Source organism: Panthera tigris, chromosome A1 (genome assembly GCF_018350195.1).
Source record: "Panthera tigris isolate Pti1 chromosome A1, P.tigris_Pti1_mat1.1, whole genome shotgun sequence".
Classification (NCBI taxonomy): domain Eukaryota; kingdom Metazoa; phylum Chordata; class Mammalia; order Carnivora; family Felidae; genus Panthera; species Panthera tigris.
In genome coordinates, this window is record NC_056660.1 from 76,093,379 (window position 1) to 76,119,383 (window position 26,005).

The 26,005-nt window shown below is 48.6% G+C and overlaps 2 long non-coding RNA genes across 2 annotated transcripts; both read left to right on the forward strand.

The window, feature by feature from the left end:
• The first annotated feature begins 231 nt into the window (after positions 1–231).
• LOC122231097 lies at positions 232–5,047 on the forward strand. Its single transcript, XR_006208243.1, has 3 exons — positions 232–466; positions 2,481–2,537; positions 4,696–5,047. It is a non-coding gene; the product is annotated as an uncharacterized LOC122231097 (long non-coding RNA).
• Positions 5,048–8,183: 3,136 nt separating this feature from the next.
• Positions 8,184–14,171, forward strand: LOC122231098. The gene is made up of 2 exons (XR_006208244.1): positions 8,184–8,368; positions 12,495–14,171. It is a non-coding gene; the product is annotated as an uncharacterized LOC122231098 (long non-coding RNA).
• The last annotated feature ends 11,834 nt before the right edge of the window (positions 14,172–26,005 follow it).

A 26,005-nucleotide genomic window follows, 5' to 3' on the forward strand; every position in this document is an offset into this window, starting at 1 on the left:
CTCAAAAATAAATAAACATTAAAAAAATTGTTTTAAATATGTATAAGAGGAGCCTGTGGCCTGGACTGGGAGCATGTTGATGGGCCTAACATGAAGGATGAAAGGAGTTTGCCATGAGGCAAGGCTGAGGTGGCCGCATTCAGAGCAGGGAGGATATTGTGTCACAAAGCTTCAGAGTCACGCCTGGGCCTGAATGTGGACCCGGAGGTCAGTGTGCCTGGAGAACAAAGATGAAGGGGCCTGAGAAGAAAGCAGGGGCAGATGACCGTGGGCCTTCCTGGCCACCTCAGGGGCAAAGGGAAACCACAGAGGGCTTTGCACGTGAGGGTGACGCCATGAGATGAGTATTTTGAACATGTCCAGCCACTGGGTAAAGACGCAAAGAAGGCAAATGGGTGCAGCGAAACCATTTCAGGCATCCAGGCAACAGAGGGGGACCGCTTGTGGGGAGAAGAGGAGAAAATAGGTAATTCCTAGAAGTCAAAACCAATAGGACTTGGGGAAGAGTTGGAGGCAGGGAAGTTAGCGGGCAGACAGGCTGAGACTTCTGGTCCGAAAGATGGACAAGTCCTTAGTTCGTTTACTGAGACAAGGGGTCCTTGGAGACCCTCCCCGAGTCGTTTGGGACGTGTTGAGTCTCAGGGTGTTTCTAGACACCCACGTGGGGTTTGGGTGCCTCTCATAATTACTTGCAGGAACGCAGAGGAACCAAATCCGCCGTTCAGGCCTCGGCAGGTTGAGTCTCAAACCAGGAAAGGTTTGGGAGGAGATTGGAGGAGGAGAAAGGTGCCTTTCTTCCAGCCTCGCGCTTGAGGGAAAGCCCGCGTTAGCCTTCTTTGTCTTCTTTGTAAGTCATGTCTCTGTGGGAAGTACTACAAACAAGTAACTGCCAAGGCCAGTCGCTGTGAAGATGCAAAGGGTAGAAGCTTCGGAGGTGGGAAAAGCCAAAAATTCACTCGATCCGCCAGCCAGCCACCTATCACGCACCCCACCATCACACCTACGTGTGCAATGGCACCCTCGCATCTTGATACTCTATCACACGGTATTATTCAATTTCACTTCTTCCGGTTCTTAGGTATGTCCCCTCTCCTTACTTAAATATACGTTTTTGAGGGTCAAATCCTTCTTTTTAATCCTTACTCCTCACAAGACCTAGAAAAACGCTCTACTTAAGAGTCTCTCAATAAAGAGCTGTGGAGAGAGTTGAAATAGGGACAGCGACATTAGCTAAACATCCGGCGAGAAGCGGCGTTGCGGCGGTCTTCCGTGCGTTGTCAGGGTGCGGTCATCAGTGGGTCTGCGCTTGGCCTTTATGGCTGTGCAGGGGGAAGTGTTCACGCACTGAGACGCTCATCCCTCCGTCCGACAGGCACTGTACCACAGCCATAGGCAGGACAGAGAAGGGGAAAGATGCTTTCTCCCAGGAGTGACCCATGACAGGACCTGCTGGGGGGGGGGCCGGCTTGGCCTGGAGAATCTTTCCAAACTACACAGAAGCCACAGCTTCTGCTGACCCCAAAGCAAGAAAAAGGCATCGTTCATCTTTCAAACACCCTCGCTGTTGCTCTGCTTTGCGAAGACCCGGCTCCCTGCCTTGCTGAATGTCAGTATGAGAGATACTTGAACTATGCAGAATGATGGTTTGGGAGGAGAGGCAGCATAAAAGGTGAAATGGACAGGAAGGTTCTTGTCCAAAATTGTTGTGAAACCAAGAAGAGGCATGTGCCCCTCCCTGACTCCTGAGAGCCCTGAGATCCTCTACACGGCCGTTTCGTCATCCTTCTGTGACTAACTCTCTGTCTGGCAACACAACGCCCTCACCGCCACCAGACCTGGTGCGAAGATTTAGACACCCCCCCCCCACTGTGGGGCAGACGTGGGTTCAAGGGGGCTGGGGAGGGTTCCCACAGCAGCCGCAGGGGGAACATCTCTCCTGGATACTTGGGGGACTCCTCCGTGCAGACCACACACCGATCCGTAGTGTGCCCTCCCACCCAGACGGCAGAGCCGGTCCTGGCTTAGGACCCCCTGGCCATAGACCTTGAACACGGGAGTGATTTCCTCCCTGCTCGGTCTCCTCGGCTGTTCCACAGAGCTGGAAGTTTCGCCCAACACCAGAGGGCTGCGAGGAGAAATAATACAAGGCTATAAAATCTTTCCGAGTATAAGAGCATTTTGTAGTGTATAATAATTTCCATGGTCATTAGCATTATTTCAAAGTTGCGTAGGAAGCAGTGGTCTACCAAAATTTCTGAACTGGGGATAATTAAAGAATAATGAGAGTCTTGCCCCGGGCACCTGGGCATCTGCGTTGGACGCACACTGAGCTAGGTGCCCCTGAAGGTGCTGGTTTACTTTGGAGAAAGACAGACTTGTTTTTCAAGGTGTGATGGTTTGTGGCGATAGACGGCAGAAGTGAGTTCTGCAGTGACGGGGCAACTATTCATCCTTCATCAGCTTGACACTTTGTCTTTCAGGCTGGATGGTTGTTAAAATGAGAGTCCACGCTGGTCCAGGAATGTGGAATTCTTCTCGTATGTGTATTGTTATTTTTATACTTTTGATTATTTTCTTAATCTACTTTCCAGGCTTCCTTATTTTATCAGCTGAAAAGCTGGAAAATATCCTTGTGACTAAATACTTTGCTGTTTATTATTTTACTTATTTTTTTTAGCCAAACCCTATGATAACATTTTAATTTGATAATGTTCCATTAAACACATTACTAGGAGATGGAAAAATATAACAATTAAGGAATGTTTTAGCAATGTTTAGTAAAATGCATCCTCGCGCATAAAAAAAAATCATGTTTAAGTGCATATAAAAATGCATTCCCGGGGCGCCTGGGTGGCGCAGTCGGTTAAGCGTCCGACTTCAGCCAGGTCACAATCTCACTGTCTGTGAGTTCGAGCCCCGCGTCGGGCTCTGTGCCGACAGCTCGGAGCCCGGAGCCTGTTTCAGATTCTGTGTCTCCCTCTCTCTCTGCCCCTCCCCCGTTCTTGCTCTGTCTCTCTCTGTCCCAAAAATAAATAAAAAACGTTGAAAAAAAAAAAAATGCATTCCCTAGCATAAAGACATCATCCTTTTTGAGCTTTAGGATCTGTGACAAATGATTTATAGTAACAAGCTATAGGTACAAGTACACACACATTTTGATTATAACAGTGTTAGAACCAGCAAATCACTGGCCTTGCCTTCATTGACTCCATCAAATGCGTAGTGGAAATTATGTTACTATGTTACAGTGATGTCACCAGGAGGAACTAAGAAGCACAAAGGTATCCCATAAATGCTGCAGAAAAATAAGCATTCAGGTAGATCTTGAGTTTAAACACAGTTTGTCCAGAAGTCAAGCTAACGTACAGGCCATTTCAGATATAACTTTTAGGATATAGCTAATAAGCAGACTGAGTCTCATTAAGTATTAAGATATAACAAATGTTCTCCCAAGAAAGGGAATAATCGTGTTAGAATTTAGGCTCATATCTTCTCGACGGCAAAGATTTCAATAAAGAAAAGAGGGAAATTCAAAAGGGTTATTTGCAAGTGATGTTCACCCATGTAAGGAAATCTTATTAGGAAGATAATCACGTGAAGGAATCTCGAACAAGAATCCGTATTTTTGGACTTTACTAAAGTCAGTGGTATTTCTGTTGTAAATCTGTATTTCCTTCTACACGTTTTTCTACTACTCAAGTTTTACATTCAATTTTTAGAAAGTAGTTATGGAAGCAATCAACATCTGTGGTGGTATCTGAAAATAAATATCGAGCAGAAAGCCAAAAAAACAATAAGATTAAGTAATATTTACATAATGGGCCTAAATTAACCACATGCACAAATGTCTTAAATTAAAGTAGCAAAAACTTGAAACTAGTTGTTGGGATGCTTTAGAAAAGCTTAACATTCCTTTACCCCAGATATTTTTTTTCCTAAACAAGTTTGTTTAAAATAATTAGAAAAGGAAACAAATCCTTATGAGCCATATATACGAGTACAGACATGCACACACACACACACACACACACACACACACATTTTAAAAATTTAGCCTCAATTTATTTCTCATGTGGTAGTGTGCAATCATTATCCTGCATTATAAAAATTTATTGTGAGCAGAGCTTAAATACATTTTGTTTAATATAATACCAACTGTTATAAAAGTTTCACTTTGCGTTGGGTATGGCCTTGCTTCCTTGCCTTGTTCAGACTAGTAACATACACAATACTGGAAAAGGCACAACTGTGGAGACAGTAAACAGATAGGGTGATTTCAGGGGTTAGGGGAGAAGAAGGGATGACCAGACAGAGCATAGAAGATGTGTAGGAAAATGAAAATGTTGTGTATGATTCCACAGTTATCAGGTACCTGCCATTGCACATCTGTCCAAACCCCTAGAATGCACATCACCAAGAGTGACCCTCAGGTGAAGTCTGGATGATGAGGACACCTCGATGTGTTTTCCTTGGTTGTAACAAATGCACCCTTTGTTGGGGATGTTTGGAATGAGGGTCCTAGGCTAGGTGTGTGGGAGTGCAGGACGTTTACGGGGAATCTCTACCTCGGCTCAATTTTGCTGGGAACCCGAAACCACAAACTAAAGTCTGGTCAAAAATTGAGCAATTACAAGTGTATGTAAGTTAAAATCTCTACATATCCGACCTCTAAATCTATATTTCTTTTTTATTAAGGACACAAGTACAAATAACCGTCTAACCAAGAACAGCTGATAATGTTTTTCCTCACGTCTTTTTCCCTACTGAACATTTCAAAAAACTTTTCTTTCTGACGTCAAATATCTCGAAATACTGAATTTTCTGAGCCCTGTGTTCCTGTTGACCGAACTCCCCTTCTTGGTGGGCTTATGTTTGCCGTGGAAGATTCACCCCCTTTGCACTCGATACGCAAGCTTCTTGGGAAGCTGCTTTCTTCTCTCACTTCCTCCCGGCTGATCCTATCCAGGGTCAGCTTGCATTTCCAAAGGGGAGTCAAGCAAAGAGAAAGAAGGATGTACCACGCACCTGTCACGTGCTGGGCACTCACTGAGAGCGTGTGTCGAATGAACGAACAAATAAATGAACAAATGAACTGGTCTCTTATCGTGTGAACTTGGTTCACATCCAGTCCTGCACTTCTCAGTTAATCTCTCATGCTGAACTAATCTTGGGCAAGAGTATGAAACAAGCAGCATGAGTAGCATGTTCCACAAACCTCTTCCTTCCCAATGTTCAAGGCCACAGGCGCTGCCTTTCTGCTGCTACTCCAGGTCACAACCATGCTGTGTCAGTCAGTGTCCTAGGGCTGCAGTGCCACAAACGGGGTGGCTTAAAACAACAGAGATTTAGGGGCGCCTGGGTGGCTCAGTCGGTTGAGCGTCCGACTTCAGCCCAGGTGGTGATCTCGCGGTCCGTGGGTTCGAGCCCCGCATCGGGCTCTGTGCCGACAGCTCGGAGCCCGGAGCCTGTTTCAGATTCTGTGTCTCCCTCTCTCTCTGACCCTCCCCTGTTCATGCTCTGTCTCTCTCTGTCTCAAAAATAAATAAACATTAAAAAAAAATTAAAAACAAAAACAAAACAAAAAAACCCAGAGATTTAGTGCCTCGCAGTTCTGAAGGCCAAAGCCAAAACTCAAGGTGTCTGCACAGCCACGGTCCCTCTGGACTCTGGGTGGAACCCTTCCTTGTCCCTTCCAGCTTCCGAGGTTGCTGGCCATCCTCAGTGCTCCTTGGCTGCCAGCTGCACCGCCTCATCTCTGCCTCCATTGTCACATGTCACCCTTGCTGTGTGTCCTTGTCTTCACCTGACGTTTTGTCTTTTTATTAGGACAACAGTCATACTGGATGAAGGTCCACTCCGATGACCTCTTCTTGACACATTTATATCTGCAAAGATCCTATTTCCAAATAAGGCCACCCATCCACACGTACCGGGGGGTAGGGCTCTGGCGTACCTTACTGGAAGTGCCCGTGCCTCAAAATGCTTCCTAAAAAATCACGATGACCACTACGACGGTGGCAGCTGTGCGGACCAACAGAATGAGAACAAACAGCCACGCCCTGGTGATGATTTGGAACAGCTTAATGTCTCCTTATTCCAGAAGTGCTCATTCCGAACAAGTGTGTTGCAAACAATGGGAAAACCGTACACATCTCTACCTCTTGATTTTTACCAGAGGTAACAACCACATCTTACGTAAGCCTCCAATTCCTAGCGTTAGCCGCCGGCTGCAGAGGAAGTGATCTCACGTTCAATCAGGCTGAAATTTGGGGAAATTGGTGTTTTTGTCCAGTGATGTGAAACCTAGTGGTAAAATGCTCCGTCTTGCACTAGGAGGCTGGAAAAGGGTCTAGGCCACGCGCTCGGCGATCTGCACGGTACGCATCGGAGGCCATCGTCAGATCTGCCCGTAAGCGAGATCCGTTTTTGCAGATCTCACTGGCTGCTCGCCTCCGAGCAGAGCAAAACTCCAGTGTCTCTCTCACTGGGCTCACCAGCTCCAAGTTCCTCAGCAAGTTTAGGGGAGGAGGTAAGACGGCTTTGGGTAGGCTCATTCCAGAGGCTTGGGGTAAATGCCTTACGTAGCTCCCACGAAGACAGACGTTCATCGTTTACAGTGTTCGATGGCATAGTTTCTATAAACTGACAACACAGAGAGAAGTAAGACGATGTGTCCGAACCCACCCACGTCTCTGCTGCATCCGACAGTCACAGAGACCTTGTGGATCCCCGTCCCGAGTGACCTCGTCTTAGCTTTTCTGGAGTGCACTGTACACGGAAACTTTCCACATTAGCTGGCTTTTCATCCCCGATGAACAGGGAAATCTAGGAAGAAAACATTTTCTGTTGCTTTAAGAAAATCCTAAACAAACTTAGCATGGCTTTAAAAAGGTATGAGCGTCTACAAGATTGAGAGCCGCATAATGACCTGTAATGAAGTGCCCTTCACCCCCATCTCACTCCAGCCCCGTGAGAGTCAGGAGAAGGGGTCCGCTGGCAGTTGCCGAGTGAGGAATCCCCACCAGGTTTGCTCGAAGGCTCTGGAGTAGCAAGCTCTTGCTTAGGTGAAATCGGGGGCGGGGGGCGGGGATCGGGGGAATCAGGGGAGTAGATCGCACATGACTATTTCTAAGTTGAAATCACTTACCGCTTTTGAAGGCGCTGACCATAAACACCAGTGGGTTTTTAAATTTTCGTTTTATTTTGTTTCGTTTTTACCTGTTTCCTCTGCGCAAGGGGAGCACAGGCCGATTAGTGTACGAGACAGTAATGTCCCTGCACCAATTTAATTCATTCACTCATTTATTCCCTTGATGCACATTTAAGGACTGATACACAACGGGCTCCAAAGCTCCAGGCAGGGAGGAGGCGACGGGAACGTGTGCTTCTCAGGGGACACCTCCAGACGTTCCCCCACATCTCACGACCACAGCCACGTCGTGTGGCCATCCCCAGATGCAGGGAAGGGCAGGAGAGACAGCTGTTGGCTGCAGCTCCTACGGTCGAGGCGGGAAGCAGATGTCGGGGGTCAGGGAACAGAGCCTGGGACAGAGCGCTTCGAAAGGGCAGGTGCCTGAAATAGACCCGGAAGACATGAAGGAAGCAACTGACTGAAGATGGAGAGGAAGAGAGTTCTAGGCAGCAGTCAAAGCAAGGATGCAGCCCTGGCCTGGGACTGAGCTTGGCCAGATCAAGGAACGTGGTGCGGCTGGAGCTCGGTGACTGAGGGGAGAGCCGAAGGCGCCGAGGTTCGGCAGGTGGTCAGAGGCAGATCAGGGAAGGGCTTGCGGGGAATTTTGGATTTTGTTTTTCTCAGTAGAATGGGAGACAGGTGGCAGACTTTAAGGACGGGGTAAACTTATCCTCTCTGCATCTGCAGAGGTCATTCTGGGAAGCTGCTGAGTGGGTCGGATTGTCAGGGAGCGAGACAGAGGAGGAGCAAGCGATTAGGGGTCTCTCTCAGGAGGCTGGCAGGAGATGGTAATTCCACGGGCTAGAATAGTAGGGAAAAGGTGCAGAGAAGTAGACGGATTGGGGACTTAATTTAGGGGCAAATCACAGAACTTACTAGTGGGGTGGAGTGTGTAATTTATCATCCAAACAACAATAATTTTGAGAGGGAAAGATTAGCACACCTAAGTGAGTGTCCCAGGCAAACCAGGACACAGGGCAGAGGTGGGGAATAGAGGACCAGCCCCTGATGGGGGCGGGACAATGGCACAGGTGACACGGAGCGGGCAGTGGGCCAGGCTGTGAGCGTCTGAGCTAGGCTGAGTTTGAGGCAGCCATTTGTCAGTCAGGATTCTCCAGAGAACAGAGCAGAAGGAGGGAAATGGATACCTGAACGGATGGATAGATACATAGAGAGGTACATTTATTTTAAGGAATTAAATCCATAGGGCAGGTTAGTGGGCTGACAATCCAGGCAGGATTTCTGTGGTACTGTCTGGAACAGAATCCTTTCCTCTGCGGGAATCTTCAGTTTTTGCTCTCAAGCCCTTCTACTGATTGGATGAGGCCCACCCACAGTATTGAAGGGAATTGGTTTCATTTAAAGTCACCTGATTTGTAAGTGTTCACCACAACCCCAAAATCCTTTACAGACACATCTATGTAAGTGTTCGATCAATTAACCAGGTACCTTGGGGCGCCTGGATGGCTCAGTTGGTTAAGCGACCGACTTCAGCTCAGGTCATGATCCTGAGTTTGTGAGTTCGAGCCCCGTGTCGGGCTCTGTGCTGACCGCTCAGAGCTTAGAGCCTGCTTCAGATTCTGTGTCTCCCCCTCTCTCTACCCCTCCCCTGCTCATGCTCTGTGTCTCTCTGTCTCCCAATAATAAATAAACGTTAGAAAAAAATTTTAAATAACCAGGTACTTTGACATATAAGGCTGTCCCTCAAGTAGTGATGTCAGTGGGAGAGGTGGATGTGCCAATGAGGAGCTAGGTCACAGACAGAGCCTCGGTGAAGATACCCAACCTCTTCTAAAGCCAGGGAAGAGCATGAGACCCTCGAGAGGCAGGGAGTATGAAAAGAGAAAAGCTTATATGAGTAAATCCCCCACATTCGATGTTCAAGGCAAGAATCATGAACCAGCAGATTAAACGAAACGAAGACTAAAGCAGAAGGAAAACCAGGAGAGTAGGATTTCATGAAACCAAAGGTAGAAATGGTTTAGAGAAGAAGGTGGTGCACTACCTTGTTAAATGGCACTGAGAGGTTAGTCCAAGTTGGGAAATGGCACCAACCATTGACTTAGCAACCCGGAGGACAGAGAGGGAGGAGTTCGTCTGGAGGGAAACAAAGAAGGACTCAGTTATGGGAAGGGAAAAAATACTGGCATCCGTGCCCAGACTCTGAACGAAGTGGGATCTAGAAACAATAGAAACCCAGAGGGATTTTCATGACACGTAACTGATCACACACCTCAGCCCCTGGACAGTGGGGACCCCGGGAGGTACGCTCGCTGTGGACAGACTGGAGTTTTGATTGAATCGCTGTGGTGACCGGGTTAGTATGGACTATGGGGGCGGCAGGCTGGGGGAGGGCCAGCTGAGTTGGGCCATCGCCCCGAAGGGGCAGGGGGATACAAACCTGTTTTACAGAGCTAAAATGATTACGTGCCTGCTTGAGTTCAGGCGTAAGGGAAAGAAGAGTGATGGCAATGAGTGATGCCCCTCCAGGAGCTGGGGAGCACAAAACAGAGCCAGCTTTGTTCCTTCGCTTCGCCTCTCTTCCGGGTTGGGGCGGAAGGCTGAAGTGAGTCTGGGCCCTCTTGAATTTGCAGCACCGGTGGGGCGATTAGATGAAGACGTTTCCAGCAGTTTGTATGGAAATCTGAAGGTCTGGAGAAAGACGTCTCAGCTCAAGTCACGTGCCTGAACAGGACATGTGGTGCCAGCGTGGCCAATGGCTAGTCCAGAATGGTGAGAACACAGCCCTGGCTATTTCTAGGCGGTTCGAAGTCTCACGGGGAGGTTCAGTTTTGCTCCGTAATGGGAAAGGTACCCGTAGGGGAAAGTGATTTCGAATAAGCCAACAGCTCACATTTCTCACTCTTTTCGTCCCCCAAAGCTAGCCAATGTGTGAAGGAAGCATCTTTATTATGGTCCTTTTTTATTTCTGGCCGTGAGTCTTGAGTTACTAGTGACCGGCAGCCGTTTCTGGAGCAATGTCAAAGCCAAAAGTGTTAGCGGCCAACTGTAATGGGTAGAGTGTTGCTAAGACTCATCTATTAGGCAAAGGACAGTGGATCATCGAGTGACGCACTCATTTCGTATTGCCAAACTAAGAGCAGCTGGAGAGTTGAAAGACAAACTCAGAGATTTATCAGACGGGGTGCTGTTCACTAGCCTCCACACGGGGGAAAAAAATGATTTTTGTTAAACTGGCCGGTAGCACTTATGCCTTGGTTCTCACCAACGTGCATCCCCTCCGCTGCCTGTACAAGCCCACTGAGGAAGCTACATGTGTCCAAGCACGGGGACGCTTTCTTGGCGTGGATCCCAGAACCTTCCTGCACCACGTGCCTGGTGGGAAGGTTGGGGAGTGGCTTCGTTTACACGTTGGGAGGAGTGATGTGTATGAAAGGGATGAAATCATTTCTTCACTTGAGCCGTGGGTGAATGCATCCGACAGCCCCTGATGTCTGTCACTTCTGTCTCTGGAAGGTAGCTGTGGATTTGGGGGTAAACACAACGCAGTTGGGTGATGAAGGGCGGGTGACCCTGAGGGTACCCCACTTGCCGGCCCTGACTGTGGGGTGAGGTCCTAAAGTGTCAGGCAATGGAAAAAAGGCAGGTGACACATTACAGATAGCGCGTAGGAGTGAGTCCCCTGATGACGCCAAGGTGAAAAGTCGAAATCCGGGGAGAAAACCATAGCTGCCTGCTTTGAAAACAACTTCAGGTGGAAACGGCCACACAGAGGAAAGACACTATTACAAAAACATGTGGAGCTTCTGCAACTATAATAAGCTGTCTTGTACGTTAAAAAAATAAAAACTCCAGGAAGTTACCAAAAAGAACGAAACACATACGGATAGAGCCACTACTCAGAATCCACAAGAGCCAGCACTCGCTGCTTTTGATATTTTTTAAGGAACTAATCGAACGTTTCGATAATGTGACCTCTCCGTACCAACTCTGGTTCCGTCGTTTGAACTGTTGTCCATTCCTTTTCATTCCCTTATGTGAATACATTAAAGGTTTTTTCATCCATCCCCAGGGCTGTGGTGAGTACCTTTGTTCACGTCTCCTTCTGAACGTAAGCCTGAATGTGTATACTGCTCAGAGTAGAATATTGACTCTGAAACTTTAACAGCAATTACCAGTTTGCTCTCTAAAATGATTGGATCCATCCGTCTTCCCAACAAAATGCACCAGTATTTTGGGGGGCTCTGTACTCTTTGGAAATTCAAAGGGGTATCCGCTAAATAATAGGTATCGATTAAGCTCCTACTCCAGTTAGTTTACTCAAAGAAAAGTAAACCACGGTGCCCCTTTTCCTGGGCCTCAAAATATACATGGGTGGAGTGGATATAAACACACAGAAAAGCATCCTGATAAAAAGCAGAGGACAGGTACAGATGGGGAGGATTCCCCAGGTGGCCGTTGTCCTCGGCAAGGCGGACAGCAGGTGGCAGGGACCAGCACCGGAGTTGAGTTCTTTCTCACAGGCTCTGAAACACAGCTCTGGAATTTCAAGACGCAAACAGGTGGCCTGGGGGCCATGGGCACCCCACAGACACCTTTTCATTGTTTTTGTTTGCTTTTTTTCTTTGGCCCGCACAGTTTCATACATATGAGGCAACGTGGAATAATCCTGTTTCTGGGAACTCTGAGCATCGCATTGCCGGCGGCGGTGGGGGGGGGGGGCCTAGCAGGCTGGGGGGAGCCAGTGACCGCAGCAAATGGTGTGTGCGTGGTCCCATCCACCAGCATCGGGACTCACAGACAGGACGTTGCACAGGCGGTCACAGCCCTCCCCATTGATCCTTTAGTTAGTGCTGGGGGCCCTTTCTGACCCGCCAGCAGAAGGATACAGTACAGATGTTATCTGGTCCCAGGCTACATAAAAGAAATACCCCACTGGATGCCTACCACTGGCAGATTTAGTTCCCAAACTGTCAAATGTCACTCAGCCCGCACCTGGCTCCTCGTTCCATCTCTGCGACCCCCTCTGCTACCGCTCTCTTGGCCTAAGCTCTGTTTATGCCTTCCCTTGTCATTCCAATTTGATGCATGATTCCCCTTCTCTCGTCTGTGACCTCAGCTCTCCTCCAGCCTCTGGCTTTCATTTCTTTCCTCCGACTCTTTGATAAAATAAACAACCTTCCCGTCAACACCCGTCCCGGGCCGGCCCCCCCGGGACCCAGGCTCCCATCAACAAGGCCTCAGGCAGGAGGCCGAACCCACTTTGCCGCCCAAGTTTAATGTGTATGACTTTATTCCTCCTTAATTAACTTACTTATTTAGTATTCTTGTCTATTTGCAGTCATGCTCTGGAATAAATATTCAGAAGAAACGCGCAAATACGGTAAAACAATCAAAACCAGAAAAAAATAGTGTGAAAGTGAACTAACGAAGAGGGTAGGGAATGATTGTGCCATGACGCTAAGGCTGACCCGCGTGTATCCCGATGGCACTTTTAACAGTTGTGAGCTTCGTGGAAGCAGTGGCAAAGACAAACAACAACAAAATATAGCTACGAATTAATGCGGGTCATGTGCCTTAACTAGCAAACAAAAGAAGCGTATTTGTCCATTTGGAGAAATGAGTTTTCCTGCACAAGAAAAACTGAAAGACTTCAGGAAGAAATAGTTTTTTACAACCATGAACCTCTTCTCTGAATATTAAAGATAAATAAAGCAGACCCTTCGCTCTAAGGGCCATTTCAGCCCTACAAGAACGGAGCGTTTGGAGGAAATAAAAAGATGCCTTCCCCTTTACAGCCTGAAACTGTCGTCCGGCGTGGTGACTATCAGCGAGGCTGGAATGTTCCATCCATGGGAATGAACGCTAATCCTGACCCCTTCTGTGGGCTTTGGCGTGATCTAATTTCACTGAATGCTACTATAACTTGCTAACTTTAATTACCACTTAGCACCTGAAAATTGATACTTTGAAGGCCAGGAGAGCTTCCAAGCTTTCCTCTGAAGTGACACTCTTTTTCTTGACAGGTCCATTGTGTGAAATAGACTCATCATTTCATGACTCCTGGACATCAGATTGCTGGGAGCCCAAGCTCATCCCCTCTCAGCATGTTCCGGCCTGACAGTTCCCTCACAATGGTTTTGAAATTCCATTATCGCCGGTGACCCCTCTGACCCGCCCTTTGCTGGGCTGACATCTCCCCTCTGCGGGTGTGGGGGCTACCTTAAACCTTTCCCTTTTGGGGCCTTTCAATCTGTTCTTTTAGAAGCCAAACAAGCGTTGGGAGCCAACGAGTGAGATACGGAGAACATCTTCTTTTAACTTTCTCTAAATTATCCGAGAAGACAGGCCAGCCACCTGGGTCGACGATTCAGCAGGAAGATACAGGTTACAGTCAAAGCGTTTTCCTCCACCCAGGAACCTGTCAGAACTGGATCACGAGAGAAAATGCCAGAGTCTTAGTGGCCTCGGGCACAGGCCAACTTGCCAGCATGAACATGGGGCTTCCTTTGCCGGGCCCCAATTTTTCCATCTGGGCCCGCAGCCTTGGCTGGTAACATCAGCAGAAGCATCGGCCGTGTGGGGAGGCCCCTGGGAGTCCCGGGTGATGATGCAGCTTTTCATTGGTACTCTGCTCTAGCAGAGGGGGGCATGGGGGGGCCACCCGTCAGCCACCTCAGAAAGGGTGACACAGCCAGATCTGTGAAAAGGGACAGCAGCTAAGTTAACATAAACGAATCAGATCAGGGACAGGGAAGCAGGCAGAGTGGGGGCTCTGACAAGGCCCGCGGTCCCTCAAACTCCCGCCTCCGGGGACAGGCAGAATGTGCAAGAATATAGGATGGCAAGTTCACATCCAACTTGGCTCTAAAAGTTGCAAAGTCACCATTCCGTGCCCCGATCTTGATCTTAAAGGTGGCTCCCTGCACTTGCCCTGTATGTCTGTTTCTGAAATAATCACGTTGCCTCCTTGATAGTTTGGGATCCAGGACAAAATATATTTGAGACTTAAAAACCATTGATGAATTATTTTTTAAAAATTGCCCCGACAGCTGCTGACATGATTCTCCTCAATCTTCTTTTTTACATGTTGCTTTGGAGACACAATAATATGCAGTTCAAGCTCCCCTTTCTCTGGGAAACCGGGAAAGGACTTTTGTCACTTCTTATCAAGCCCATGATGGCGGATACAAGTAATCCTCTCATCCCGTAGAGGAAACACCTATTCCCTGCAGGTGTGTGGGCAGAATTCACAGGTGCTTCTGGAAATCCAGTCTGGGCACAGGGCTTTATCTCTGCAAAGCACGGAGCCCTTCACTGAAATCCACCTGCCGGCCACGGTCCAGCCCTTGGCAGCTGCCACGGTTAGGGCATAGCCACAACACGAGATTTTACTGAGGAGGGATCACTTTGATAATAATTACTGATCCCATGTCAGGGCGGAAGCCGGTCCTAGAATAATATACGGAGAAACTCATATTTCTGACTTGGGGCAAACGGGGCTTTTGAAGCCCAGCATTCAGCTCTCAAGGTGATACCTTCTACAGGCTGCCTGCAGAGACAGAGCCCTGGGGAAGGTAGAGGGATCCGTCCCGTGATGGGCCGCCATGAGCATGAAGAAGACGCTGGGCACGGGGTGGGCCTTGCACGGATCAAAGCCATGCATGAGTATTCAGGTCTTCATTTTGCCAACAGACTGAAGAATTTAAGGGGCACCTGGGTGGCTCAGTGGATTGAGTGTCCCACTTCAGCTCAGGTCATGATCTTGCAGTTTGTGAGTTCGAGCCCCGCATCAGGTTCCGTGCTTAAGTAAATAAACATTAAAGAAAATTTTAAAAGAACTGAAGAATTCAAAGGTGGAAAGCAGAAAGTTCAAGAGTAGTAGCGCTTAAGTTTAAGACTGGCGAGCGCTCCGCGTATTTGAGTAAAGGCCAGATTTTCCCTCCAGGTTCTACATACAAACACGGATTTCATGTTTTCCTTCAGAAACCCCCAACATGCAGAAAATAAGTCTCTGTTTGATTGATTGGCTTTGAGGTTTGTTTTTATTCTTTGGAAGAGGACAGTGGCACGAGCCTCGCTGGGGTTTACTGGGCGGTCAGGTGGGGGTGCGGGATAGGTGGGGGGCAGAGGAGCCCAGACAAGCCGGGGAGACAGAACCGGGGCACCCGGCTGAACGGGGAAAGGCAGGAACAGGTTGCCAAGTTTTTAGGACGTCAGACTTGCTAGAACATAGGAAATATCTGAATAAAGGGAAAAATCAAGGAAGAATGTTTTCACTTATTATATGACATTTCGTACATATGCAAAGGTAGAATAGTGCAAGGAGCCCCCAGAGTCATCACAGAATTTACTAATTATCAAGATTTTGTCATATTTGCTTTGTCTGTACTTTTTTTTTTTTTCTGTGCTCATGTATTTTATACGAAATCCAGAAAAGCACATTGCCGTACTTTTGAGTCTGACAGGCACGCCGATGCCTTATGGGACAACAGTGCCATTACGACACCCCACAAAATAAACAACAGCCTCTTGCGTCATCGACTGCCTCCCTTGTCCATAAACCAGTTTCCCCAACTGTCCCCAAAATGTCCTTTTACAGTGGAGTGGTTCAAATCAAGACCCAAACAAGGTCACTGCATTACATTTGGCTGTTAGGACTCGTCATCATGGGGTTTTTCGTTTGTGTGCCTGCTTTCTTCAAATTCTTGACTCGTGTGGAAATCCCATCACTTTGCCTGTAGAAGGTCCCACATTTCGGACGCGTGTTTGCTTCCCGGTGCTGGTTTTTTTATTACAGTTTTGAGCCTGGATGATTATAAGAATTTTAAAACCACGGGCAGAAATAAGGAAATTTCAAGGAGAATGTTGCAGGACAAAACAGAAGTTCTATTTTGTTTTGTGCTTTAGAAATTTTTTTTTTTAAGTAGTTTTGGGGCACCTGAGTGGCTCAGTCTGTTAAGCATGTGACTCTTGATTTCGGCTCAGGTCATGATCTCGTGGTTCGTAGTTTCGAGCCCCTCGTCGGGCTCTGTGGCGACAGCGAGGAACCTGCTTGGGAAACTCTTCCTCTCTCTCTGCCCCTCCCCTGCTGACGGTGTCTCTGTCTCCCTCTCTGTCTCTCTCTCTCTCAAAATAAATAAATAAATATTTTTTTAAAAAGTAGTTTTAGGGGCGCCTGGGTGGCGCAGTCGGTTAAGCGTCCGACTTCAGCCAGGTCACTATCTCGCGGTCTGTGAGTTCGAGCCCTGCGTCAGGCTCTGGGCTGACGGCTCGGAGCCTGGAGCCTGTTTCCGATTCTGTGTCTCCCTCTCTCTCTGCCCCTCCCCCGTTCATGCTCTGTCTCTCTCTGTCCCAAAAATAAATAAAAAACGTTGAAAAAAAAAATTAAAAAAAAAAGTAGTTTTAGTTTCAGAGCAAATTTGAGGGCAAGGTGGAGGGATTTCTACAGCCCGGATAACAGTCCATTAGGAGATGTGTCTTTTGCAAAGGTTTGCTCCCAGTCTGCGCCCTGCCTGTTCACGCTCCTGACACTGTCCTTCACATAGCAGAACTTTTCCATTTTAGTGTCATCCCCCTTGTCAGTTCTTTCTGTTATGAATTGCACCCTTGGTTCTGTATCTAAAACATCCCGGACAAACCCAAGGTTGTCCAGGTTTCCTCCTGTTATCTCTAAGCAGTTCATACTTTTGCATTTTACATTGATGTCTGTGACCCATTCCAAGTCATTTTTTTTTAAAAAAGGCGTAAGGTCTGTGTCTAGATTCGTTGTCGTGCATGTGAGTGTCCAGCTGTTCTCGTGTTCTTTGGCGAAAGCCTGTCATTTCTCCACCATATGGTCTTTGCTCTGTCAGCGTGCAGTCGGCTGTACTGTATGGGCTGTGTATTCTGTCCCACTGGCCGTTTTGTCTACTCTTTCCCTGACATCCGAGCCTCGATTACTGTGGCTCATAGGGAGCCCTAAAGCCGGGTAGGCTCAGCCCCCCAACTTTGTTCTTGATTACAGCAATGAACACAGACAAATAAACAATAAGGATCCCGCCGCATCTCACCCTATCTTAACGCTGTTGCTGTTCTCAGATGGCTCAGCCCCATGAATATCAGAAAGCAAGAGCTGAGCAGGGCAGGCGCCCCCCCACCCCGCCCCTTCCAGTTCATTCCCCACTGTTTGTGCCCAGCTTCTAAACATTTTATGAATTGTTTTGAGGAAAGTCCAATGAAAACACTCTTGCTTTGAATATATTAACGTGAATTTAACAAGAAATGGTTAACGCATTATCTTCACAAGCCTCCTTTTTGCCCCCGTCCCCAGAGCAAACCTTTTCATTGAAAAATAAAATTTCTCCAATTTCCAGGGATGCCCATAGCCACGCGGTTTCCGCTGTGCCCTGCGTTGTTGCACTCCGTGCCCAAGTGTTTCTGTGCGCTCCCAGGATCCGGGGCCATGCCGGCCCCCTTGGGTCTCTGACATTTACTGGGCGTCCTTCCTGAAACTCTCTGTGTCCTAAAGGCCCCTGATGCATGCCGATGTCCTCGTTACGAATACTCTGACATGGTTGTTCAGTGCATTTCCGTAGGGCGGCCACAGAGGATTTCAGGAGCGTGACAACCCCCTTCCTTCCAATCTTGCTCATGTCAGCTCAGTTACCTGCATACAGACAGAGCAGTAAGACCGGATGGGCCTGTAGCATGTGCTCAGTCCTGTGCCCGGTGCCTCAAGGTGTGGCCTTGAGCTCTCCGCCGAAGTCTCGCAGGGGTCTGCTACGACAAGAGCAGAAACTGAGGCTGGTGGGCGGGGAGGGGCTCACCTCTGGTCACAGGGAGCGGTGGTCGAGCCGGGATCCCCGCAGCCAGTCTGACGGCAAAGCCCCTACGCGTCACCAAACGACGCGTCTGGGCCACGTTGTCATATTGCCACCCCGTGACTTTCCTCCTCGTAGTTTCTGACTCGGGGACTGGACTGTTGGCCTCTGCTACGTGCATTAGCGGCATCAGTGAAACCTCCCCCCGAAAGCATCATACTACCTTGGGAAAAGCAGGCAAACCCATCGTCTCTCTAGAAGAATGTGTGTCCAGTATTCAGATGACCGTATTTCACGATACTTGGTTTCCCTTGATAACTCAGTTTCAGTATAATTGGTTGTGTTTTTTTTTTGGTGTCCTGCGTATTTTATTTTATTTTTAATCGTAAGATATTAACTTATTCTATAATTTTACATCATCCTGTTATTTTCAGGTGTACGTCGTGGTGATTCGATATTTTTGTCCTCTGTGTATTTTATGTCATGGGTTTTAAAATACTGTTGTGGGTCAGGCTCCTCAGGCTTCACCGATTGCTGACGGAGTTCTCGGCTCAAAAATTGCTCAGGAATCCCTCCTTCACTGCCTGTCCTGGGCCCAGAACTCATGCCTCCTGGGCTATGAAGCAATCTTCTTGAACACGGGGAACCTAGCTTCCCCCTCACGAAGGCGAGTGCCTGTCACAGAGATGAGGCATGGCTTTGCGGCTGGCGATCAGTCGGGTGTCACCTGGGAAGGCGCCCCGCCCGGCCTGAGTCACTGCGCCCAAGGCCGTGGGAACTGACCAGGTAGGGGCACCCACATCCTTTTACAAAGCCCAGACTCCTGGTGCACTTCTCATTCTGACTTCCGGTTCCCAGACACCACTGGACTCCCTGGCCTTTGTCCCCATTTCTTATTCTCAACTTTCCTTCCTGCTTTGACTCCTCTCCTGGAGCCTGACTCCTGGCCACCAGAACTCCTGTTACCTGCTCCTTGATGAAGCCATCTCTCTAGAATGCACCTGTCTGACCAAGCCCACCCAATCTGACAGAGAGGGGCGCTAGAATAAAGGCATCCGGCAACCGAAATTTGCATGTGATAATGAGAATGCTTCTATTCACAATGGAAGGAAATGCTAAGTTTCTTTTTTTTTTTTTTTACTTGACCCCTTTTACCCATTTCTCCCACCCCCACCCACAGCCTCTGGCAACCCACCAACCTACCCTTTGTATCTATGAACTTGTTTTGTTCTTGCTTTATTTCCCATGTAACAGAGATCAGGTGGTATTTGCCTTTCTTTGACTTATTTCAGGAAATGTAAGTTTCAATTAGACGTTAGTGAAAATAAAGATATAGTTTTTGTTTGGTTTTGTTTTCTTTTTAGGCTCAAGGATCCCCAGATAATATCCATAAAACCACCCATGGGCCCAGGTGTCGAACTCCAGCCGTGGACGATGAGAAAGATAACTCATGTTTCTGGGATCGCTAATCTAGGGCAAACAGGTTCCCCGCTCTGCTCACGACTCCGTATTTCTCTAGCATGACTACCTCCCTCTCGAGCTTCTTTAAACCCCCTGAGTGACTGTAGAAGTTCTCCAGGATGGTGTGATGTGCATTTAACAAATTCCTCCGGACGACCAGGAGATAGTCACCATTCCCTTCCTTTGCTTCAGCCAATTGTAAGACAGGTTCCCGCTGCTGCTGAGTGACCCAGCGTCCAGCGAGGTCCCCACCTTGTGACTGTCTTCCCAGGGTGGGGCCGCTGTGGCTGCTGTCTGGGGTGGGCCCGCTGGTGCTATTGGCCCCCAGCACGGAAGGTTCTACCGCTGGTCCCGGTGGCCATCACAGCAGGTGCCAAAGCTGGGAGAGCCTCACGTGGGACCTGAATTGGAGTGAGGCCTTGTGCTCTCACCAGGCAACAGAGATTTCGGTAAAATCGCTCTTCTAATTTGTACATTGCTTTGATTTTCGTTCCTTGTCCAGGCAGGACTCTGATGGGAGCATGTGAACGCTAGGCCAGGGGACTCCCTGGGGGCAGAGCGCTCTGGCCTGAATCACCCCTCCCTGGCACCTTGGCACATAGCCTGAATCAAATTGGGGAGCCCTGTGTCTTTCTGGTTTTCCGGAGATCCTTTCCCAGGGACTCCTCAGCTCCTCACAGACGCAAGCCTCGGGCAGGCCAGCGCCCAGGTCCAGCCCCGTTCTGCTCCCGACCTTTCTGTGCTGCCACATTCCATCGGCAGCCGTGACCGTGCTTGTGTGTTTAGTTCTGTGTCTAAACGGACTGTCGCTGGGGCCTCTGCGTCCCACCTGGTGCCCCCTCTCCTTCTCCCCTGTCCCGGCCACCCATGGAAGCACCGTCTGGAGTGCATCCTGGGGGGTGGAGTCTGGACACAGGCCTACATCCTACCCCACGCGAGAGCGACAAAGAGCCACCCTGAAACTGAGCTTCTAGCTGTCTTCGAGAGAACAGCATTGACTGAGTCTGTGGGGGAGGTCTTCGTAACAGAGGGGGATCTTGCGGTTTCTACAAAATAAACAAAGCCTTGTCGGTGTTCTCTTCATTGGCTTGTTGTGCTAATAATAGATTAGTCGGAAATGGGGTCAGTTGTAAGTAACCAGTAAAGATTATGAAGACAAACCCTGTGGGGGCTGCTAATTTTCTCTTATGCATTATAATTGCAATTTTTAATGGCTGCCCTAAAATGGCTGAGACTTTTAGTCTCGGGTACGGTTTTTAAGAAAGTAAATTCTCGTTGAAAAAACTGGTGTGGGGGCGCCTGGGTGGCTCAGTCAGTTAAGGAAGCGTCCGACTTGGGCTCAGGTCATGATCTTACGGTTCGTGGGTTCGAGCCCCCGGTGGGGCCCCGGGCTGACAGCTGGGGGCCTGGAGCCTGCTTCAGATTCTGTGTCTCCCTCTCTCTCTGCCCCTCCCCCACTCGTTCTCTCTCTCTCTCTCTGAAAAATAAATAAACTTGAAAAAAACTGTTTCGCAATATGTGCAAATGTGGAATCATGACGTTAGATACCCGAAACTGGTTACATGTTACGTGTCAGTCATACCCCAATTAAAATAAATAAAAACTGTATCTTTACTTACATGCAAGCTAACGGTCTTGCCACAGACAGTATTGTTTTATGCGCTTTATTAGCCCTTCGAACCATCACAACGACTCTATGAGATTTTCACTATTAGGTTCCTCGCTTTTACAGATAGGGAAACTGAGGCCAAGACCGTTAGAAAGCTGTACTCATCGCGAGGCGAGATTTAAAGAAGTATCACCACATGGATCCAAGAACATTCTCGCATTGTTAACTGCTTCGAGACCTTAACTTGATGCCCATATGACCTTGAACTCCTTTGGGGAATCATAAACCTCCTCTTTCAGTGACTTTCAGATTGTGGGCTTTGACCCCTAGGAAGTTGGGGGAAAACTGTGAAATAAATGTAATGAGTTAGTTTGTTTCTTTTTTTTTTGAAGTATCCAAAATACCAGAAGACATTGCATACCATGGTGGTAAATGTTGTTTCAGGAAACTCTTGTATCAGTCGCATGGTGGGGGGGCGGCGGGGGAGGGTGCGCTAGGTCACAGTGTGGCACAAAACCGGGTTACATTCAAGAGAACTTGACCAACGGCGTCTCCAGGGTTTGAGCTCTTGCTGCCTTACCTGGACCCTGAAAACTCTCAACAACGTCCTCATCCAGGTCTGAGCTAAGGTGTCCTGTCCCCTTGCCTTTGAAGCACGGTGACAGCTACCTTTCGTGGTGAGAACAAAGGACGTATTATCTTCATGGCATGAGTCAAACACAGACCCCAAGACGTGGAGCCGCAGACACCGTGTGATCCACTTAGGAGGATAATCACAGGGCAGCTTTGGCAACATGGCCGCCTGGCCCTCCTCCCTCGATGGTTCTTCCCGAGCAGATCTGCACGGGCGTTCCGCCCAGAGTAACCTTGACTCTCCTGGCCGTGAGACAGCGGCTGTGTGCGAGCCTCGGTAGGAGTCACTCACCGAGCAACAGCCCTAACAGGGTCCCCACTCTACACCCTGCCTTGGGCACCCAAGCAAGCCCACCAAGAAGTTTGAAAGGCTCTTGGTGATTGGCCGAACCACCTGTATCCTGTATCCCTCCTGCTCCTGTATCCCTCCTGCTCCTGGCTTAGTCGTCGGCACAGTTGCAGATCGTTGCCTGCTTGCTGAATTTGCTTTTGGTGTGTGCAGACCTTTTTTGGAAACCCAATTTGAACAGAATCGTTTAAAAAATAAAATTAAGAATTGCTTCCAAGAGATGCATGCAAAGTGTGTAGGTCTTACCCAGCGTGCTTTGGGACTTGATGCGGAGATCCGAGCTGAGAAATACAGAGCGACCCTCAAGAAGACAAAACTTCTGGCCTCATGAGCTCTATTGTTTCAGCCTGATGTGGTAATCTGACTCTCAGGCTCATTCTGGACTCAGCAGTTTCCCCGGCTGTGCTGGGTGTGCAGAAGATGGCCTGTCCCCATACCCAACACTTGGCGACAATGGCTTCATGACGGGGCGTTTTTGTTTCCAAGTTAGCATAAAATTCGCAAGTATGAATCATTGGCAGAAAATCTGCAAGGAAATTCCCGGCTCTTATCAGGTTGGGAGATGTGAAAATGTTGGACCTCTGGCCATGGCATCACTTTTCTGCTCGACAGCCCTCTCTAGACACGAGATGCTGTTACCCAGACACATTCCGGGGGAGGGCAAAGCCTTTCCTCGCTTTGTCACATACGCCCGCAAACTCTGTGTGTCTTCATTCTTGTCTCTGTAATAATGACTGCCTGCATTTACTTAGCTAACGTGTGGGTTAATCATGCTCTTAGAAAGCTGCAAATCTCGGGGTGCCAGGGTGGCTCAGTCGGTTGAGCGACCGACTTCAGCTCAGGTCATGATCTCACGCTCGTGAGTTCAAGCCCCGCGTCGGGCTCTGTGCTGACAGCTCAGAGCCTGGAGCCTGCTTCAGCTTCTGTGTCTCCCTCTCTCTCTCTCTCTCTCTCTCTCTCTGCCCCTCTCCCACTCACCCTGTCTCTCTCTCAAAAATAAATTAAAAAAAAAGAAAGTAAGATGCAAATCTTTCGTTGGCATTTCGTTTGATTCCTCTCACACCTCCTGTGGGTACTACCATCATGCCCATTTTCTGGTGGGGAAACTCAGGACTGCAGAGCTCATGGGACACGCCCAAGGTTGACCAACAGTGAAGGTTTCATCTGTCGTGATGGTGGAGGTCTGTTGAGTTCCAGCCGCTTGTGCTAAGCTCTGCGTCACTTTGGCTGCCCCGTTCCCACCCAGCACCCATCAACCCAAGACAAAGGAATGGTCTGCTCCATCAGAACTGTATTACTCCCTGCCTCATACGCTTGGGCTTCTCCGTGTTTCTGTAGGACAACATCGTCAGTGTCTTAATCTGCCTGGATAACGTAATCCCCTCCCCCAGACTGAAAGCACCATTTTCTCAAAATAGGTTGAATCATGACTCTGATTATATGAAATCGGATGAAAATGGACACGCATTAAAGATTGTACTCAAGGGGCACCGGGGTGGCTCAGTCGGTTAAGCGTCCAACTCTTGATTTCGGCTCAGGTCATGATCTCACGGTTCGTGAATTTGAGCCCCGAGTCGGGCTCTGCGCTGACAACACGGAGCCTGCTTGGGATTCTCAGTCTCTCTCAGTAAATAAATAAATACACTTAAAAAAAAAAAAAAAAAAGAGTGTACTTGTCACTAATAAGGGAACTGGTAGGATGCACAAGATCATACAAAGGACAGACACAGTTTTACATCAGGAACATAACGCACGTGCCGACTCCGGCAAAGCCAGCCTCTTCCGCAGCCTAGGAGGAAATTGCACTGAGCCCCTACCTCTACCAGGCAGAATTTATTTCCACGTCCTCAGACGAGCTTGCAATGGCGTCAGTCGTCTACACCTTACAGAGTTGCACACCAGTCAGAGGCATGGAGAGGCCGGAACGGGCTAAGCTGAGCGATGTGCTCTCCTCCAGGAGTCTGCAGACCCCAGTCATGCCTGCTTCTGTAAAGTTTACTGGGAGGGAGCCTCTCCCGTTCATTACTTGCGGCCCACAGCCACCTTCATGGTACATCGTGAAGAGAGCAGAGAGCTCATGGCCAACAAAGCCGTCATGTTACCTGTCTGGCCCTTCACGGAACACGGCTGCCAGCCCCTGGCCGACACCATGCCTGGTTTCCTGCTGAAGCGTCTCCCTCCCTCATACTGGCTGAAGTTCACCGCTTGGGATGTTATAGGAAGCAGGTGACGAGCAGTCTAGGAATGTCTTTCAGACCAATAACTAATGGCAGGAGATATTTGGTGTGTTAGTTGGCGAGTGCTGACGTAACAAAATACCAGAGACGGGGCAGCTAAACAATAGATATGTATTTTCTCACCGTTCCGGAGGCTAGAAGACTGAGGTGAAGGTGTTGGTGAGAGTTGGCTCCTTTCTGAGGACTGAGAGGGAAGGGTTTGTTCTCGGCCTCTGTCCCTGACCTGCAGACGGCTCTCTTTTCTCCGCGTCTTCACGTTGTCTTCCCTGCGTGCACGTCTGTGTCCAGATTCCCTCTTCTTATAAGGACCAGTCGTGTTGGATGCGGGCCCGTGCTAATGGCTCCACTTGAAACCGGTCACCTCTGTGAGGACCCTGACTCCAAGTATGGTCACATTCTGTGGTCCTGGGGGTTAGGACTCAACATCCGAATTTGGGCGGGAACACAATTCAGCTGATAGCGTTTAGTTAGAGGGGAATTTGTGCCCTCAGGAAGTATACCGTGGGGACGGTCAGGTCATCTATCTACCAATGTGCGAGAATCACACTCCTGGGGTTGCGTCCGGAAGCCGTCACCAGCCCACTCATTCTGGGACTCGGTGGCTGTTCGTGAACACCTCCCCTCACCCCTCACTCCCTTCTCTGGCTGCCCCTCCAAATGTAGAATACTAGCGTATGAGCGGGAACCTCAGCAATGATACATTCGATGCACACCTTTATATTATTATATTTTGACTTAGTGTACAAACCAAGAAGAACAAGATCTTACTTTTGGGTCCGATTCAGTAGCACCTTAATATGAAGCAGATGTTGCTTAAATAACAGGCATAACCGTGAGGGGCAAAGAAAGTTTGTTCTTTCTTTACTCTGGAAAAACTTTCTAATGGGTTTCCCTGTGTTTAAGAGACATCTAATGATACTGTATGTATAACGTAACGTTAATATTAACGCTTCACGTGTCCAGTAGGGGGTAAAGATTTAAAAAAAACCAGCAACCCAGAAGGGCGCCTGGGTGGCTCAGTCGGTTAAGCGTCTGACTTCAGCTCAGGTCATGATCTCACGGTTTGTGGGTTCAAGCCCCATGTCAGGCTCTATGCTGACAGCTCAGAGCCTGGAGCCTGCTTTGGATTCTGTGTGTGTGTCTCTCTCGCTGCACCCCTTTCTCTCTCTCAAAAATAAATAAACATTAAAAATTTTTTTTTTAAATCAGCACCCCAGGATCAAGCGTGGCCATAGTGAAATGTATCACAAAGCCAAGACTTCAGATCAGCTACTTAAAGTACAAAAGCACCGTTCAAAGATCATTATTGAGCGCCTATTATCTTTCAGGACTATTTACGCAGGCTATTTCCACGAAGCTTCACAACAGCTCTTCAAGGTGGGTGTTAATAGACCTCTTTTCATTGATGAAGAAGCAGAGGTTCCAGGAGGTTAATTGGCTTTCTCAAGAACCTGTAGTGAGTAAGCATCAGGAGTGGATTCCCACCACCACCCGTCGCCAACGCAAATGCACAGTGTCCGCTATCTCTCGTGAAAGCTGTGACGTGATAGCACTGCGTTTTTGAAGGACCCCCTTTACGCATCAAACCCTGCGCGCTTTGGATGGAACACGAGGGCCACCGCTTGTAGATTTTGCACAGGGAGCAGGACAGATGTGCTGGGCAACATGGCAGGGAGGTGTGTCCCATTAGATTCCCAACTCAGGGTGGGGATAGCTGGGGCCGGCCAAGCCTGCTCTTCTTGCAATGGGATCTTTCCTAAC